This window comes from Triticum dicoccoides, chromosome 7A (genome assembly GCF_002162155.2).
Source record: "Triticum dicoccoides isolate Atlit2015 ecotype Zavitan chromosome 7A, WEW_v2.0, whole genome shotgun sequence".
Lineage (NCBI taxonomy): Eukaryota > Viridiplantae > Streptophyta > Magnoliopsida > Poales > Poaceae > Triticum > Triticum dicoccoides.
This window is the reverse complement of record NC_041392.1, coordinates 98,740,644-98,757,880: the sequence shown is the minus strand read 5'-3', so window position 1 is coordinate 98,757,880 and position 17,237 is coordinate 98,740,644. Positions and strand designations below refer to the sequence as shown.

The 17,237-nt window shown below is 55.3% G+C and overlaps 1 pseudogene; it reads right to left on the bottom strand.

The window, feature by feature from the left end:
- LOC119331852 overlaps positions 1 to 9,724 on the bottom strand; it is a 14,085-nt pseudogene extending 4,361 nt beyond the window's left edge.
- Between the last annotated feature and the right edge of the window lie 7,513 nt (positions 9,725 to 17,237).

The window sequence follows — 17,237 nt, the reverse complement described above, 5'->3', positions numbered from 1 at the left end:
GAGGGAGAACTACTACCTCTTCTGGTCGACGGAGACGCGCGCGCATCCGCGCACGAAGGTACTCCCCGCCGCCGCTTGGAAGAAGGCCCCAAACGGATACCCCTTCTTCGCATTGTTCTTCTACTGCGGGCTCTGCCCGCCCTTCTCTGAGTTCTTCTGCGACATCATGAATACCTACGGATTCCACCTCCTTGACTTCACCCCCAATGCCGTTCTGACCATGGCAGTTTTCGCACATCTCTGCGAAAACTTTGTCGGAGTCCATCCCAACGTAGCTCTCTTTCGCCACTTCTTCATACCCCGAGTAGAGAGAGGAGAGCCCCTATCCGGCGGAATCGTCTGGATCTCAAGGGCCGGCAAGAAGGAAACGTATCTGGAGGGAGAATTCCACGGCAAGTGGGAGGAGTGGAGAGCAGACTGGTGCTGGATTGACGAGGAGAACCCACAGCCATTCACCACCCGGCGCAAAACCCCAGTAGCACGCGGCAGCGATTGGAGTGACGTGGCCCCGGAAGACGACAGGCTGAAGATTGCTGTCACCCGAATCCTACGCCTCAGGCTTGCCGGGCTTACTGTAGGCGCTGTTGGCGCAAACTTTCTTCGCCGCCACATCGCCCCCCTGCAGGAACGAGGGAGGCCCACTTGGGAGTTCAAGAATGCGGCAGATATCATGAGGCTGCTGCCGGGCCTCAACTACAACTTCACTGTCCTGGAGCTCCACGCGATGCTGCAGGAGCTGTTCAAGTATGACCCCCAACATCCCGAGGTATTCAGGTTGCCGGGGGGCGTCGTTCCGCTATGCAACAATTCCTCGCTCGACCGTATCCGTGCAATGATGCCGGAGTGCGACTCGCACGGAATTGTGCCAACTTGGCAGGAGCCCGCAGACGACGTCGTGCAACAGTTCTTCGATGACTTGGTGGAAGTACCGATCCGCTCCGACGAGAAGGATGGCCTCACCCGCGACACCACCGATGCGGAGTTTGCACTCATCGCCACTAGGCTGGAAGAGGCGGCGGCAGCCGCGGCCGCGGGCGAATTTGGATTCACCGTGGAGGAGGCAGATGCAGCAGAGGCGGCAAGCCGTGCCGAGCGAGGGGAGCCCGCCGGCAAGAAGGAGCTTGCCGGGCGTGACGCCGAGCCGAGCGAGCCCGCCAAGGATACGAGCGGCTCGCTGGAGATCAACTCGTCTTCCACCTCATCTTCAGACAGCTCGCCGCAAGCAGGGCCTCCATCCCCACCAAGAAGGCGTCTCCGCAAAGCCGGTGATGTAGCGGAGCGGCAAGTGGGTCAACAGTCACCGCACCGCGTGACACGCTCCACCGCGGCAAACACCGTTGCCGCGGGAGCGCCTCATGTTGCGACGGCAACTGGAGCGGGATCTAGCCGGACCACCACTTCAATTCCTGTCGCTACTCACGCAGCACCGGCAGCCGGAGCGGGGTCGTCTCAGACCACCGCCACTGCTCCCGCCAAGCGGCCAAGGGAAGCTTCTCCTCCGCCTCCTTGCGCCGGGCGCGCGCCGGACTTCGACTTCTCCGCGTTCAGCTCCGACGAGGAAGAAGAAGAAGAGTAAGCTTCTCTTACTGTACTTGCGTTTCTTCAATCCTTGCTGTTTGTCTTGTTTCTCACTTGCTTTTCTCTGAACTTGTTCCTCTTTAGGACTCTGGCCCAGAGAGCAGCAAAGAGGGCCAAGGTCCCGGTGATCGTCATCGAGGACGAACCCACCACGACGGCGGGGGGCGCGCCCGAGACAACCTTGTCGGACCCGGCAACCCTTCTCCAGAGCAGCCCCCAGCGTAAGTATATGGTTTACTTTCCGCTGCGAGGCGCGCATGGGTACTTGTCTTTGCTGATATCTGCTTGTTGATTTGTGTAGGAGCAGAGCAGCCTCACCAGGAGCCAAGGAAGGATCCCCCGACAAGGGAGAACTCTCCGGCAAGGGAGGGCTTTCCGGTAAGGGAGAAGTCTCCGGCAAGGGAGGGTTCTCCGGCAAGGGACAGCACCAGCGGCCCCCCGACGCCGGAGACCACGACTGCAGAACCTGGTGCAGGTACTCCTCTTGCTTCAAAACTTCCCTTGGGTTCTTCTTCTCTTGATCTTCTTTTTATTGGATTTTTGCTTGACTCTTCTCCCCTTTCCGGCTGTCAGATCCATCTGCTATGGAGCCGATGGAGACCGAGGTTGCCGCCGAAGGAGCAGCCGGCGCTGGCGATCCCGCCGGCGCAGAGGCCGCCAAGGCTGCCGCCGCAGCAGCTGGCGAGGGGTCTGGCGATCGCACTGACGGCCCTGAGGCCGCAGGAGCGCCAGGCGCTACACCGACCGCCGACCCGTCCGCTGCTGTCGCAGCGCCCGGCTCCGAAGAGCCCCAGCCTGGCGTCTACTTGAAGGCCGGCGACGACGTCTTCATCAACCTCCCCTGGGCGTCAAGCTCCAGGGCGCTGGTTGAGGGAGAGATCTTCGACGGGGAAGTGCCTACCTCCGCGGGACTGACGCTGGTCGACGCGCCGAGCAGCAGCAGCAACGAGCCTGAAGAGGAGCGGCTGCTGCGGAAGCTGGTGTCGCTCTACCGCGCGCGGCAAGCCAAGCTGGAGTCCCGCGAGGCGCTCGTCACGAAGGCGGGAGCAGACATCGAGAAGCGTGCGGAGGAGCTCCGGGGCTTCCATCAAGAAGCTCGTCGGTCCTTGGCAGAGGAGCGGGAGCAACTCGACGAAGCGCAAAAGGCCTTCCTCCTCGAGAAGGCTGAAGTCGAAGAGCAACAACGGCTTGCCGCTGTGAAGCTATCCGCGGAGGAGGGCGAGCTGGCGCAGCGGAAGGTCAATCTTGATGCCCACGAGGAGGAACTTGCCGCGCGCGAGGAAAGACTTGGCGAAGCCCTCAAGCAAGCGGAGGATGGTGCCGCCGCCGCCGAGGCCGCCAAGAAGGAGTTGGAGACGAAGGTGGCGCAGTTGGAGGCCGATCTTGCCGAGAAGGGCAGAGAGCTCAGCGCCGCCAAGGACTCCAACGCGAATCTTGAGTTGAAGCTGACCGCTTTAACCAAGACGTTGGACAACGCCAAGAAGCAGGAGGCAGCGTTGAGGGAGAAGATCAAGGCCGACAAGGCGCTGCTAGAGAGTGTTGCCGCCACCCAAAATGCCTTCAGGGAAACTGTGGAGCACTGGACGGAGAGTCTTGTGAATGCTGCCGCGGATATCGACAGGGAGCTGGCGCAGCTGGGGATGGCGGATCTTGGGTATCCCTCCAACGAGAGCCTCCAGCCCAGCGCCAAGCTCACCCTGTTCTTCAAAGGCGTGGCGACGGCCCTCCAACGACTCTGGGAGAGGATCCCAAAGCAGCTGGCCGACGAGTCACACAAGATCTGCGCGGGAGCCCTTCAGAAGGTGTTGATGAAGGTGGCCTTCCGCAACCCGGGCCTCCGCCTCACCAATGTTCTCAGGACCTTGCCGCCGGATGCCGATCTGGAGGAGCTCAAGGCCCTTGTCGCACCCATTGTAGACAAGGTGAGCGGGATCAAGAGGATTGAGGGCGATCGCACAGACTAGGCCGCCCATTTCCTCCTTTTTCTTGTCGCTGTCGATCAAGTTATGAAAACGATCTGTTAGAGCTGCGACAAGCTATTTTGTAATATAATTTTATTTCGGGCAATGCTTGCAATGTTATTCCCTTTACTTGACTCCTTGCTTTGTATATTTTTACCCTACGCTTTTAGGGAACTTGCCAGCGCAGGCACCTTAGCCGCGAACGCTGAGTGCGGGACGTCAGCAGCCTGCTGGCGGTGCCGCTGCCGACAAGAAACCTTGTCGCAACTAGTCGTAGCTCACTTAAGTTGTTGAGGGGACTCGAAACAAAGTAAGGGCGCGACAACTAGTCGCAGCTCACTTAAGTTGTTGAGCGGACTCGAAACAAAGTAAGGGCGCCACTAGCTACGAGTTGGTTCCTCCGCGCACAGGTTTTCCATACAAAGCACGGTCGTTCAAGGAAGATAACTTAAAATTTTAAAAAATCTGACTGCTCAAACTTTGGCAACTTATCTTTTCTGTTGTTTGCTTCCCGGCAAGGCGAAATTCTTGAACGACGCCTGGTCCATACCCCTTTCTTCTCCTTTCCCCCCCGGCAAACTTGTGCGCAAGGGAACCTTCCTTTTGTTGTGAAAAAGAAAGAAGAGAAAATACAGATATGGAGCCTTATGGCTTGTTATTGCTTACCGGGGAGTAGATTCTGCACAAAGTGTCAGATCACACATGCAAAATATAGAAAGCATGAAACTGACAAGATGCGCGCCAAAGATGTCGGGGGACTGATCCACGAACACCTATGGGACCGGCGGGCCGAGTCCCTTTCGATTCGGTGAGGGCGGAGGTCGTGCAAAGAGCGGATCGAGGCGAAGCACGCGGGCAGTTTACCCAGGTTCGGGCCGCACGGATGCGTAAAACCCTACTCCTGCCTTGTGATTTGTATTGATCTCTTGCTCGGGAGCGCGGAATGCTGCGGTACACACCAGCGGCTCGCCAGACCGAACGTGAGTGTTCTCTGAGCCAACTAACTAGCTAAAACCCCCCCCTCTACGTTGCGCATGGGCCTCCTTTTATATGCTCAAGGGGTCACCGACAGGTGGCAACGTAGACAAGGGTAAAAATGGAAAGGTGCTGCGGCTGGTACAGCCACCTGCTACAGTGTATCATACCTAACCCTGACGGCAGGGGACAAGGGCATTAAATTCCCGTCTGTGTTGCCTAAACAGTGTAAAAGGGACCGTTAGGGACGCCACCGCTTGCCACGATGGCAATCTTGTCAGCGCCGCTTGCCACCGCGCACCCCTGGCTGCACAGCCTCCCGCCACGTACGCCTGGAAGGGTCCCAGAGCGACACGTTGGTGGATGTGCTAGAGCGCGGGCGCGAAGTGGTGGCTTGCCGCGGCAAGCGCCTTGCCGCGGTCATTGTCGTCCGGGAGCTTGTCGCTCACCGGGCCTTGCCGGGACGCGAGGTGCACCGCGGCAAGTTCCTTGAGATGCCTTGGGTGGCCTTCCCGGCAAGCTCCTCTTGCCGGGGTCTTGTCTCCTTGGCTTGGATACTTTGTTATTGAATGGCTCCAAAGGAACCACGGAGGACCTTGGCGGTCACCCGGCAAGCCTTGCCGCGGGATGCTGCGACTGCCCGTGCACAAGTTCGGGATACTAGGGTACCCCTACTCTAGTACACCGACAGTCTGTATCTCAGCGTCCTTTTGACTTAGTTCATTCTGATGTCTGGGGTCCTGCTCCCTTTGATTCGAAAGGTGGTCATCGCTATTACGTTTTGTTTATTGATGATTTCTCTCGCTACACTTGGCTCTACTTCATGAAACCTCGTAGCGAGGTTCTCCCTATATACAAACGTTTTGCTACCATGGTTCACACCCAGTTTGCCACGCCCATTCTCACTTTTCGTGCTGACTCCGCTGGAGAGTATATCTCTCAGCTGTTGCGTGGTTTTCTCGCGGAACAGGGTACTCTTGCCCAGTTCTCGTGTCCTGGTGCTCATGCTGAGAATGGCATTGTCGAACGAAAGCATCGTCATTTGCTTGAGATGGCTCGTGCGCTGATGATTGCTGCTTCCCTTCCACCCCATTTTTGGGCTGTGCTTGTTTCCGCATCCACCTATCTCATCAACATTCAGCCCTCGTCTGCTCTGCAGGGTGGTATTCCTATGGAGTGTCTCACTGGTCGCTCTCCTGACTACTCTACTCTTCGTATGTTTGGATGTGTGTGCTATGTTCTTCTTGCCCCCCGAGAACGCACCAAACTGACTGCTTAGTCGCTTGAGTGTGTTTTCCTTGGCTACAGTGATGAGCACAAGGGATATCGATGTTGGGATCCTGTGGTTCGTCGCTTGCGCATCTCGCGTGATTTGACTTTTGACGAGTCTCATTCTCACTATCCACGTTCTTCTTCCTCGAGTTTCTCGGTGGCCGGCCTTTCTTTCCTTCTCCTTCCCGATACACCCTGCTATGTGCCTCATGTGTCACCTCTTTCTTTGGCACCTCTCATTCCTTCTCATTCACCACTGACCCCGTCTTCTCCATCCTCCTCCTCCACCTCTCCTCCATCATCTCCAGTCCGTCACCCTCTCTCCCTATTTCCTTTCCACTATACTCGTCGATCTCGTCCTGAGGATGTCTTCTCTGACGAGCCTTCCACCTCTAGTGCGCCTCCTCTCACACCTCCCCCGGTTCACAACCTGCGTGCTCGGCCTCGCCCCCCGCCTGATCGCTACTCCCCTGATCGGTACAGTCTCTCTGTTATTGCTGAGCCCACTTCCTACCGAACTGCCATGACTTAGCCTGAATGGCAGCTTGCGATGGCCGAAGAGCTTGCTACTCTTGAGCGCTCTGGCACATGGGATCTGGTTCCCCTTCCTTCCGGTGTTCGTCCCATCACCTGCAAGTGGGTCTACAAGATTAAGACTCGCTCCGATGGTTCTCTTGAGCGCTACAAAGCTCGTCTTGTGGCCCGTGGTTTCCAGCAGGAGCAGGGGCGCGATTATGATGAGACATTCGCTCCTGTGGCCCACATGACCATGGTCCGCACTCTTCTTGCTGTGGCCTATGTTCGTCAGTGGTCTATCTCTCAACTTGATGTTCAGAACGCTTTTATCAATGGTGAGTTGCGTGAGGAGGTTTATATGCAGCCACCACCGGGGTACTATGCTCCTGATAATATGGTCTGTAGGCTTCGCCGCTCCCTCTATGGTCTCAAATAGGCCCCTCATGCCTGGTTTGAGCGCTTCGCCTCTGTGGTGACTGCCGCTGGTTTCTTTCCCAGTGATCATGATCCCGCGTTGTTTGTTCACACGTCTCCTCGTGGTCGGACTCTTCTTCTTCTCTATGTTGATGACATGATCATCACTGGTGACGACTCTGATTACATTGCCTTTGTTAAGGCTCGCCTTCGCGACCAGTTTCTCATGACTGATCTTGGTCCACTTCGCTATTTTCTTGGGATTGAGATCTCCTCCACCTCTGATGGCTTCTACATCTCCCAAGAAAAATATATTCAGGATCTTCTTGCTCACGCTGCTCTCGGTGATGAGCGCATTGTTGTGACTCCCATGGAGCTTAACGTTCAGCTTCGTGCATCTGATGGTGACCCTCTTCCTAATCCCACTCGCTATCGTCACCTTATCAGCAGTCTTGTCTACCTTGCTGTTACGCGTCCTGACATCTCCTATGTTGTCCACATTCCGAGTCAGTTCGTTTCAGCCCCCACCTCTGTTCACTATAGTCATCTCCTTCATGTCCTATGATATCTTCGTGGCACGATCTCTCAACGCCTTTTCTTTCCCCGCTCCAGCTCTCTTGAGCTCCAGGCCTACTCTGATGCTACGTGGGTTAGCGATTCCTCTGATCGACGCTCGCTGTCTGCTTACTGTGTCTTTCTTGGTGGCTCTCTTATTGCCTGGAAGACAAAGAAGCAGACTGCAGTTTCTCGCTCGAGTACAGAGGCTGAGTTGCGAGTCATGGCTATGCTGACGGCTGAGGTGATCTGGTTATGGTGGTTACTTGAGGACTTTGGTGTGTCTGCTACCACCTCGACTCCCTTATTGTCAGACAGTACTGGTGCTATCAGTATTGCGCGTGACCCGGTGAAGCATGAGCTCACCAAGCACATAGGTGTGGATTCCCACTTCGTGCGTGCTGCTGTGTAGGATCAGACTCTCGCTCTTCACTATGTGCCCTCTGAGTTATAGTTGGCGGACTTCTTCACGAAGGCACAGACTCGAGCGCAACATAGTTTTCTTCTCTCCAAACTCAGTGTTGTTGATCCACCATGAGTATGAGGGGGGTGTTAGATGTGTATAGCCTTTTTGGTTTATCCCCATTGTACACATGTATATATACTGGCCTTTGGCCCTCCTGTGAATGCAGTTGCTCGCTTATCCAACAGCTGCCTTGTAGTCTTCTGTCCAGTGTGTCTGTAAGTGACCCTTTGCGCCAATGCTCAACAACCCAATCAATTAATATCTCTGAATCAACATCCTCTGTCTGATTGTTGTCAATAATAGGCCTTCGTCCGCAAGTTACCTCGAGGATGAAAATGCCAAATGCATACACATCTGTTAGAGGTGTTGCCTTACCGGTGCGTGCTAGCTCTGGAGCAAAATATCCCATGGTGCCGACAACACGTGTTGTTTGTGGATCAGCGCCATGGTCATACAACCTTTAGAGGCCAAAATCACCTAGGCGTCCGTTCATTTCACTATCAAGAAGCACATTGCTTGCTTTGATATCTCGGTGGATGACAACTTTCTCCCACCTCTCGTGAAGGTAAAATAAGTCAGATGCAACACCTTTGATGATTTCAAATCTCCGAGCCCAATCTAGAACTGGTTTATGTTCCTCCTCTTCCTGGAGATACAAGTACTTGTCAAGACTGCCATTTGACATATAGTCATAGACCAATAGGAGTTCACCCTTTCTCCTACAATAACCGAGTAACTGGACGATGTTGCGGTGGCGGATACGGCCGATACTAACAATCTCGGCGATGAACTCCTTAATTCCTTGCTTTGACTCGTGGGACACCCTCTTCACCGCAACCTCCAGTTTAGAGACCGGAAGAACACCTTTATACACCTTCCAAAATCCTCCATGGCCAAGTAGGTTCTGATCATGAAATCCTTGAGTAGCATGGAATAAATCCTTGTAGGAGAAACGGTGTGGCCCATACTCATCCTCCCAATCTTCGTGTAGCTCGGCATACCTCATTCGCCTCCGCACGAATAGAATTATAGTTGTTCCTACAAGAAAGATGAAAGTGGTAGTGGCTATTGGTAGGACGATCTTCAGAACTTTGGACTGAGGTTTTGGGCCAATTCGAGGTAGCTTTGGCAGTTTGGTGATGTCAATGTCCGGGGCAGGACGGTTTATGCCCATGCTCCAGCCAAGCACACAATACAGTGAGTTGATTGGACCGGTTGAAGCCGAGAATCCGACATAGGACTGATCTTGTAGCACTGTTGAGAGGTTGTAGGTAGTTGAGACTAGTGGCCTCAATGGTTTGGCTACCTTGAGGGGAGCCAAGGTCACATTGATCCGTGTGGTATCTCCATCATAATCCACCCACACTTGCATTTCCTTGTGGCTAACGAGGGACAAGTTGTTGAACATACCGTTGTTCTTGTCATCGTAGAAGCCAGCTGGTCGGGCTTCGGTGGAGGTGAGACTATTGATGTTGATGCCGACATGGTTGTCATCGATGTCGTTGAACTCTGTATTTTGGCTACTATCAAGCTCGACTGCAAATATGTGGTTGCTTGGTTTGCCATCATTTGTTTTCTTGAGGAGGCCCAAGTATTGAGAGGTTTGTGCACCTGAGAAATCCTTGGTGGGAGATATGAGGAAAGTCATGCCATCAGTACATTGATCGGAGTAGATGGGGACCATGCCGAACACGAAGATTATTGAGAAAGACTGTACCGCCCCATTGGGCGACTTGTGGAATTGCCATGGAGTTGGGTAGAACGCATGGCCCTTGAGGTGAACAGTGCCGTTGGTCAGCTTGAGAACCCCATCTGGTGTAACCGTGGCTGTGCCATCAAGGGTGAGGTCAGTACTGCCGGAGAAGCCAGAGCAGACAAATTGGCCCTCCTCACTGGTGGCAGTGGCTGTGGTGAAGGATGCAAGGTTTAGGGCAAGGGAGAGGATATGTAGCTGTAAAGAGAAACCAAGGGTGGATCGACGCTCCATGTTAGCTGGCACATGTGCAACTGTAAAAGCTCTACAAGATGCATAAATGGTGTGTTCTTCCTAGACAATGAGGGGTGGCTTGTGGTGGTGGCTCTCTACTCTGCAGTCTAGCTACTCTGGAACTTATTTGCAGCCAGATAGAGATGGCCACCTTAGTCATAGCAGCCCAGGACTTCAGTGCATCATTTGCTTACTTTTCCATACTAGTAGTCATTGTCTGGAACTGTTAGCATATACTACTTATATAGCAGCCCATGACTTTCAGTGCAGAAGTTCTCGCATCATTTGCTTAATGTTCCATACTAGTCACTGTCTGAAACTGTTGGTATATAATACTCCCTCCGTTCTAAAATTATTGTTCCAGATGAAATTAACTTAGGGAACACCTTTACAATGCTCTTTACTCTCTAGCTAGGACGACACAAATTTGTGAATTCCTGGATATAGACCTTTTTTTTATTACATTAGTACGATGCTACTGTGTCTAGTGAGCTAATTTTGTATCTGCGATCTCATTTCTGTTGAAATGAGCTATTCCGCATTTTTCAGGAGACGCATTGTGTGGCACGCACCTCTTTCCTAAAGCTGATACCGACATAAGGTAATCTAAACAGTTATATGCGCAGGCATAGGTGGATTGTTCAAAATGCTTTGCTCATCTTTGAAAAACTGGGCAGTATTGTGTAGTTTAGTATTCCCTTCGTCCAAAAATACTTGTCATGAAAATGGATAAAAGGAGATGTATCTAGAACGAAGGGAGTATAAAGGTAGGTTCATTTAGGAGGTCTAACTATCATTGTCATTGTCTGCCATTCTTGAATTCTTCTATGATATACTTCACTAAAACTGTCATTTTTTTTCTTCTTCCATGGTGTGGTCAAAAGAGTAGATTCAGATTGTAGCGGCGGGCTCCTTGTCAGGGCATCTTTTGATTGTTAATGGTGTTGTACTCCCTCTGTTTCTAAATATAAGTCTTTTTAGAGATTCCAATATGAACTACATACGGAGCAAAATGAGTAAATCTACACTCTAAAATATGTCTATGCATCCATATGTAGTCCTTATTAAAATCTCTAAAAAGACTTATATTTAGAAACGGAGGGAGTAGAATTCTACCGGCCCTGTCAAAATCAGTTTTATTATTTACATGTGGATTACAGCATCAACAGAAGTATTAACAAAACATTGACAAGTCAAGTGTCGAGCACACTCCACTTACAAAGTTACAATTCAAGGTTCTAGCTAGCTAGTTGTCTGGCTGATGTGATTTTGTTGTCCTTTTCTCTCCATATCTTTTTTTGATGTTTTTTTTCCAAATCTTGGTGGAAAGTGAAAAATCAATTTGTCTCATAGCCTATCGTCTCGAGTTGTTTTTCAAAATAATAAAGCTGACGGCTAGGGAGCTACTATGGATAGCAGGGTGGAGAAAAGGAATGAATCAAAGTTCAAAAAAAAACTTTGGCTAGGAGATACTCCATCCGTTCCTAAACACAAGTCTTTTTAGAGATTCCACAATATAAACTACATACGAAGTGAAATGAGTGAATCTACACTCTAAAATATGTCTATATACATCCGTATGGTTCATATTAAAATCTCTAAAAAGACTTGTATTTAAGAACGGAGGAAGTAGATGACATGTCAAGTCTCAAGCGCAAGAATATATTTTTCATACTAATAAGAACAGGTCCTCCCCTCCCTCCCTCTCCGGCATCCTTTTTTTTCATTGTCTTGGTGGAATGTGCCGAAGCGGTTTTGACTTTTCGAGAGGCATTCTTGTCTTTTCTTACTAATGAAGCTAATGGTCAGGAAGATATCCCCATTGTTAATGGTATTGTAAATTATTTCCCCCATTGAAATCAGGTTTTGCATTTAACTATGGATTATATCATCGAAGGAGAAATCAATGAAAGTTTGAAAAGTCAAGTCTGGAGCGCAAGAATTTTTCTCCACCAGAGAATTAGCACTAACATATAGATGAAGTGTTAGGAGCTAGGGTTCGGCCCTGCCTAGGGCGTAGGGTGTAGGGGAAGGAGAGAGTTGGGCGAGGGCTGGAGCGCGGCGGCCGCCGGCGAGGCGCCGTCCTTGCGGTTGGGCGGCGGCGGCGCAGGAAGGAGGCGGCTAGGGTTAGGGTTCCGGCTCATCTGGGAGCCGGACAATAGAATAGTCTTATTGCTTAATTCTCGAAATAGTCTTACAACTTGTATATATAACCATAATCTGAAAATAAAACTAAGATAACTTGAGGCCTAAGCCTGCCCAGTGGGCCTCCTGCGGCCATAGACCTGGCCGGTCATAACATCTCTCCCCGCCTGCGCAAACAGGTTGTTCTCAAGCTGAAAGTCGGGGTAGTGCTGGCGGAACTCCTCGCGCTGCTCCCATGTAGCGTCCTCCTCTGGTAGTCCGGTCCACTGAATCAACACGTACCAGGAGCCTCGGCGCAGCTGAGCCTTCAACGCCTTCTCTGGCTCAGGAAGTAGGCGCTCGTCCGTGATCGATGGAAGTGTCGGCGGTGCCGCGGGTGGCTCGCCACGGAATGGCTTGAGCAGCCCGACATGGAAGAGACCATGGATCCGTGCGCCTGCTGGAAGCTGAAGACGGTAAGCCACTTTCCCAATGCGTTCCAGGATAGCAAATGGACCGGCATAGCGAGGACCGAGCTTCTTCCTCGCACGGGGGTCCAAGGATTGCGTAGAGCGGTGAAGTAGATGCAGCCAGACCCAATCACCCACCGCGAACTCCGCCTCGTGATGGTGGCCATCATAGTAATGTTTGGCCAACTGTTGGGCCTGTAGGAGCCGTTGCTGGACCTCCGCGAGCATCTCATCACGGCTCCTCAGAAGATCCCCGGCTGCCTCGGTCCGTGCCAAGGCCGGATCAACCGGAAGGATCGGCTGGGGTGGCTGGCCATACACCACCTCAAAGGGCGTAGCACGGAGGGCGGAGTGATAAGAGGTGTTGTAGCAGTACTCCGCCCACGAGAGCCAGTCCACCCATGCGCGAGGGCGATCACCTGTAACACAACGCAAAAACATGGCAATCACCTTGTTAACTATCTCAGACTGGTCGTCCGTCTGAGGTGGAAGGCGGTGCTCAGGCGTAGCTTCACGCCCGCCAGCCGGAAAAGGTCACGCCACACGTGTCCCGTAAACACGGGGTCCCGATCACTGACGATCGAAGAAGGAAACCCGTGGAGACAGACAATGCCATCTAAGAAGGCCCGTGTGACAGATGCTGCTGAATAGGGATGGCCAAGCGCGATGAAATGAGCATACTTGGAGAAGCGGTCGACCACCGTGAGAATCACGGACTTGCCGCCCACCTTGGGAAGGCCCTCGATGAAGTCCATGGAGATGTCCACCCAAACCTGAGACGAAACCTCCAATGGCTGAAGCATGCCAGCCGGCCGTAGAGTCTCCGTTTTGTTGCGCTGGCACGTCACACAAGACCGTACCCAGTCACGGACCAGGGCATGATCACCGGGAATGTAGAAGTTGGCGCGGAGACGATGGAGTGTCTTCTGCACGCCCTCGTGGCCCGCCAAGTGGGCGAGGCGCAGCACTTGCTGGTGAAGATCGTCGTGCGCCGGAACAAAGACCCGGCACCCATGGAGAAGCAGGCCATCGGCGAGGCGCCACGGCTCCTCCAGCTCTCCCGCCGCCAGCTGCTACTGCAGGAGGAGGGAGTCGGCCGCGGCAGCGGTCGCCCGTCGGAAGTCGGCGTAGAGGACGAAAGAGGGCCCGGTGAGGATGCAGAAAGCCGCCCCCTCCGCCGTACCGTCGTCCACATCGGCGTCACGCCGAGACAGGGCGTCAGCGACGGTGTTAAGGGGACCCGGCCGGTACTCGACGGTGAAGTCAAAGACAAAGAGTTTACTGATCCACTGGTGCTGGGGTACCGTCGAGAGCCTCTAATCCAGCATGAAATTGAGGCTGTAATGGTCTGTGCGTATCCGGAAGGAACGACCCCAAAGATAGGGCTGCCAATGGCATACTTCCTGCACCAACCCAATGAGCTCACGCTCATACGCCGCCAGCTTAAGATGGCATGTGGCAAAGGGTCGGCTGAAGAAAGCAAGGGGTCCATCGCCCTGATGTAGGACCGCACCGAACCCCGCACCGGAGGCGTCGCAGTCGACGGTGAAGGGGAGGTCTAAATCCGGCATCTGTAGTACGGGTCCCATCGTGAGGGCCCCCTTGAGGGCCTCGAATGCTGAAGTGGCCTCCTCATCCCAAGAGAAGGCGTCGCGACGGAGGAGACGCGTGAGTGGGGCCGCAATGAGGCCAAATTCCTGGATGAACTTCCGGTAGTACCCCGCGAGGCCAAGAAACCCACGAAGAGCCCGCGGAGACTGCGGAATCGGCCAGGCGGCGACGGCCGCCACCTTGTCTGTGTCCATGGCCACTCCCTCAGCCGAGATGACATGGCCGAGGTAAGCGACCGAAGGCGTCCCGAACGAGCACTTCGAGCGCTTAAGATGAAGATGATGCGCTCGAAGCTCGTTGAAGATGATGGCCACATGCTGGAGGTGCTCTGTCCAAGAGGCATTGTAGATAAGAATGTCATCAAAGAAAACGAGCACAAACCGACGTAAGTAGGGCCGGAGGACATCGTTCATCAAGGCCTGAAATGTCGCCGGGGCGTTGGAGAGGTCAAAGGGAATCACCAAGAACTCGAAGTGGCCGTGATGAGTTCGAAACGCCGTCTTGGCGATGTCGTCTGGATGCATGCGCACCTGATGATACCCCGACCGGAGGTCTAGTTTGGTGAAGAAGCGTGCCCCATGTAGTTCATCCAAGAGTTCATCGACCACCGGAATAGGGAACTTATCCTTAAGTGTGAGAGCATTAAGGGCGCGGTAGTCGATGCAGAAACGCCACGTGTCGTCCGACTTGCGAACGAGGAGGACCGGCACCGTGAATGGTGATGTGGATATCCGGATAATGCCCGCAGCAAGCATGAGTGCACACTGCCGCTCCAACTCGTCCTTCTGCAGCTGGGGGTACCGGTAGGGCCGTACTGCCACCGACGCCGAGCCCGGCAGGAGATGAATATGGTGGTCGTAGACCCAGGCCGGCGGAAGGCCCTGGGGTTCCGCAAAGAGATCATTGTGCTGCTGCAGGAGGTTATCCAACAGCGGATGCTCGGCCTCAGTGGTAGCCGCAGCCAGCTGGAGCGGGGGCGACTCCGGGGCGCCTCCAACGCCCTCCCACCGGATGCGGCGGCCGAGGCGCCAGAAGGTCATTGTCAGGGCGTCGAAGTCCCAAAGGATGGGTCCGAGAGTCCGCAAGAAGTCGACGCCGAGGATGAAGTCGAAGCAGCCCAAGTCGATGCCGGCACAAGTGATGGTGAAGTGCTCGTCGCCGATCGTAATGGGTACGTCCCGACCGAGCCCATGGCAGCGGAGGCGGTCGCCATTAGTGACGGTGACCCATACCTGCTCCCCGCCTGTCGACTGTAGCTCAAGGCGCCGCATAGTAGCCTCAGGCAGGAAGTTATGTGTAGAACCCGTGTCCAAGAGAGCCACCAGAGTCTCGCCACGGATCGTGACCGGTATAAGCATAGTCCGCTCATTACGGATGCCTGCCAATGCATGAAGGGAGACGAAAAGGGCCGTAGCCGGCGCAGGCGCGGGTGCCGGCGCGACCTTGGCGGCGGCTGGGTCGCCGAGTCCATCATCGGGGGTATCGTCCTTCGTCTCGTCGACCGTCTCCAAGTAGAAGAGGCGCGGGCAGACATGGCCCGGGGCATAGGGTGCGTCACAGTTAAAGCACAGCCCCAGGCGGCGGCGCTCGAGCTGCTTTGCCTGCGAAAGCCGCTGGAAGGGCCGCGTCGCGGCCGGGGTGGGCGCCGGCGAGGCGGCTGAAGGTGCAGGCATGGGCGGCGGGGGCCATGGAGGCAGTCGGCTCCCCCGAGGTGTCGTTGGCCGTGTCAAGGCCTGGGCACGCTCCTCGATCGCCCGAGCGTAGTAGACGGCCGTCTGTAGGTCCTGGGGCCCCTTCATCTCGACGTCCACGCGGATGTGGTCGGGAAGGCCGCCGACGAAGAGCTCAGCTCGCTGTAGTGCCGTCACCCCTGGTGCGTGACACGCCAAAGCCTGGAAGCGGTCGGCGAAATCCTGGACCGTGGAGGTGAAGGGTAGGCGGCCCAGCTCGGACAAGCGGCTGTCGCGTCGTGGTGGTCCAAAGCGAAGGAGGCACAGCTCGCGGAAATGATCCCAGGGAGGCATACCACCCTCGTCCTGCTCGAGGGCGTAGTACCACGTCTGGGCTGCACCCCGGAGGTGGTATGAAGCGAGCCAAGTGCGCTCGGATGCAGGTGTGCGCTGCCCCCGGAAGAACTGGTCACACTGGTTTAACCAGTTAAGGGGGTCCTCCGAGCCATCATACGTGGCGAAGTCGATCCGGGCGAAGCGAGGTGGTGTCGGGGTCGATGCGCCAGTGCCCACCGGTTCGACGATGCGGAGGGCGGGGGCGGGGCGTCGTACTATAGCATGGACACCGACGGTTCTCCGGCCTCCGTGTAGACCGGCGGTGGCGACGTTCCGGTGAGCCATGCCGGAATCGGAGAGGGCGACGGTGGGAACCACACCTACTGGATCGGGAGCCCCCTGGAGGGGCCTGACTCAGGCCGGCACTGGGTGGCGGGGATGGCGTGGGAGCCGGTGCGGCCGGCGCGGAAGGAGCCGGCGCGGCCCAGACCAGCCACGGGGCGGGGGCGGCCGCGGCCGACGCGAGTGGTGTCGCGGGCGCTGGGGCGGGCCATTACGGCCAGGCCAGCGCTGGGGCGACCGGCGGCTGGAGCGCCGGGTAGCCCCCGGCGAGTGCTGCGGGCACCGAGTACCACGGAAGAGCCGGGGGCCCGGAGGGCACAGGGGGCGGGAGCGGCGGGGGCGGCCCATACGGGCTGGCCAGGAAGAGCCGGATGCCCTGGACCGCGACGACCAAGTCGTTGAGGACACCCGCCATGGCCTCCGGGGTGTATTGGGCCGGTAAGGTTGAAGGGGATGGCGGCGTAGCGGTGACGGGGCCCGGCGGCTGGCCGGTGGGCACGCCGGAGATGAGTTCCAGCGGCGCCGATGGAAGGGCCAGTGGCCCCGTGGCGATGGGGCCGCGGCGGTGGTGGTTGTTGGAGCGGCGGCGGTGGTGGTGGTCAGAGGAAGCAACGGCGATGGTGGTGAGGACGACATAGTCGAACCTGAGCTGGCTGATACCAAGGTATTAGGAGCTAGGGTTCGGCCCTGCCTAGGGCGTAGTGTGTAGGGGAAGGAGGGAGTTGGGCGAGGGCTGGAGCGCGGCGGCCGGCGGCGAGGCGCCGTCCTTGCGGTTGGGCGGCGGCGGCGCAGGAAGGAGGCGGCTAGGGTTAAGGTTCCGGCTCCTCTGGGAGCCGGACAATAGAATAGTCTTATTGCTTAATTCTCGAAATAGTCTTATAACTTGTATATATAATCATAATCTAAAAATAAAACTAAGATAACTTGAGGCCTAAGCCTGCCCAGTGGGCCTCCTGCGGC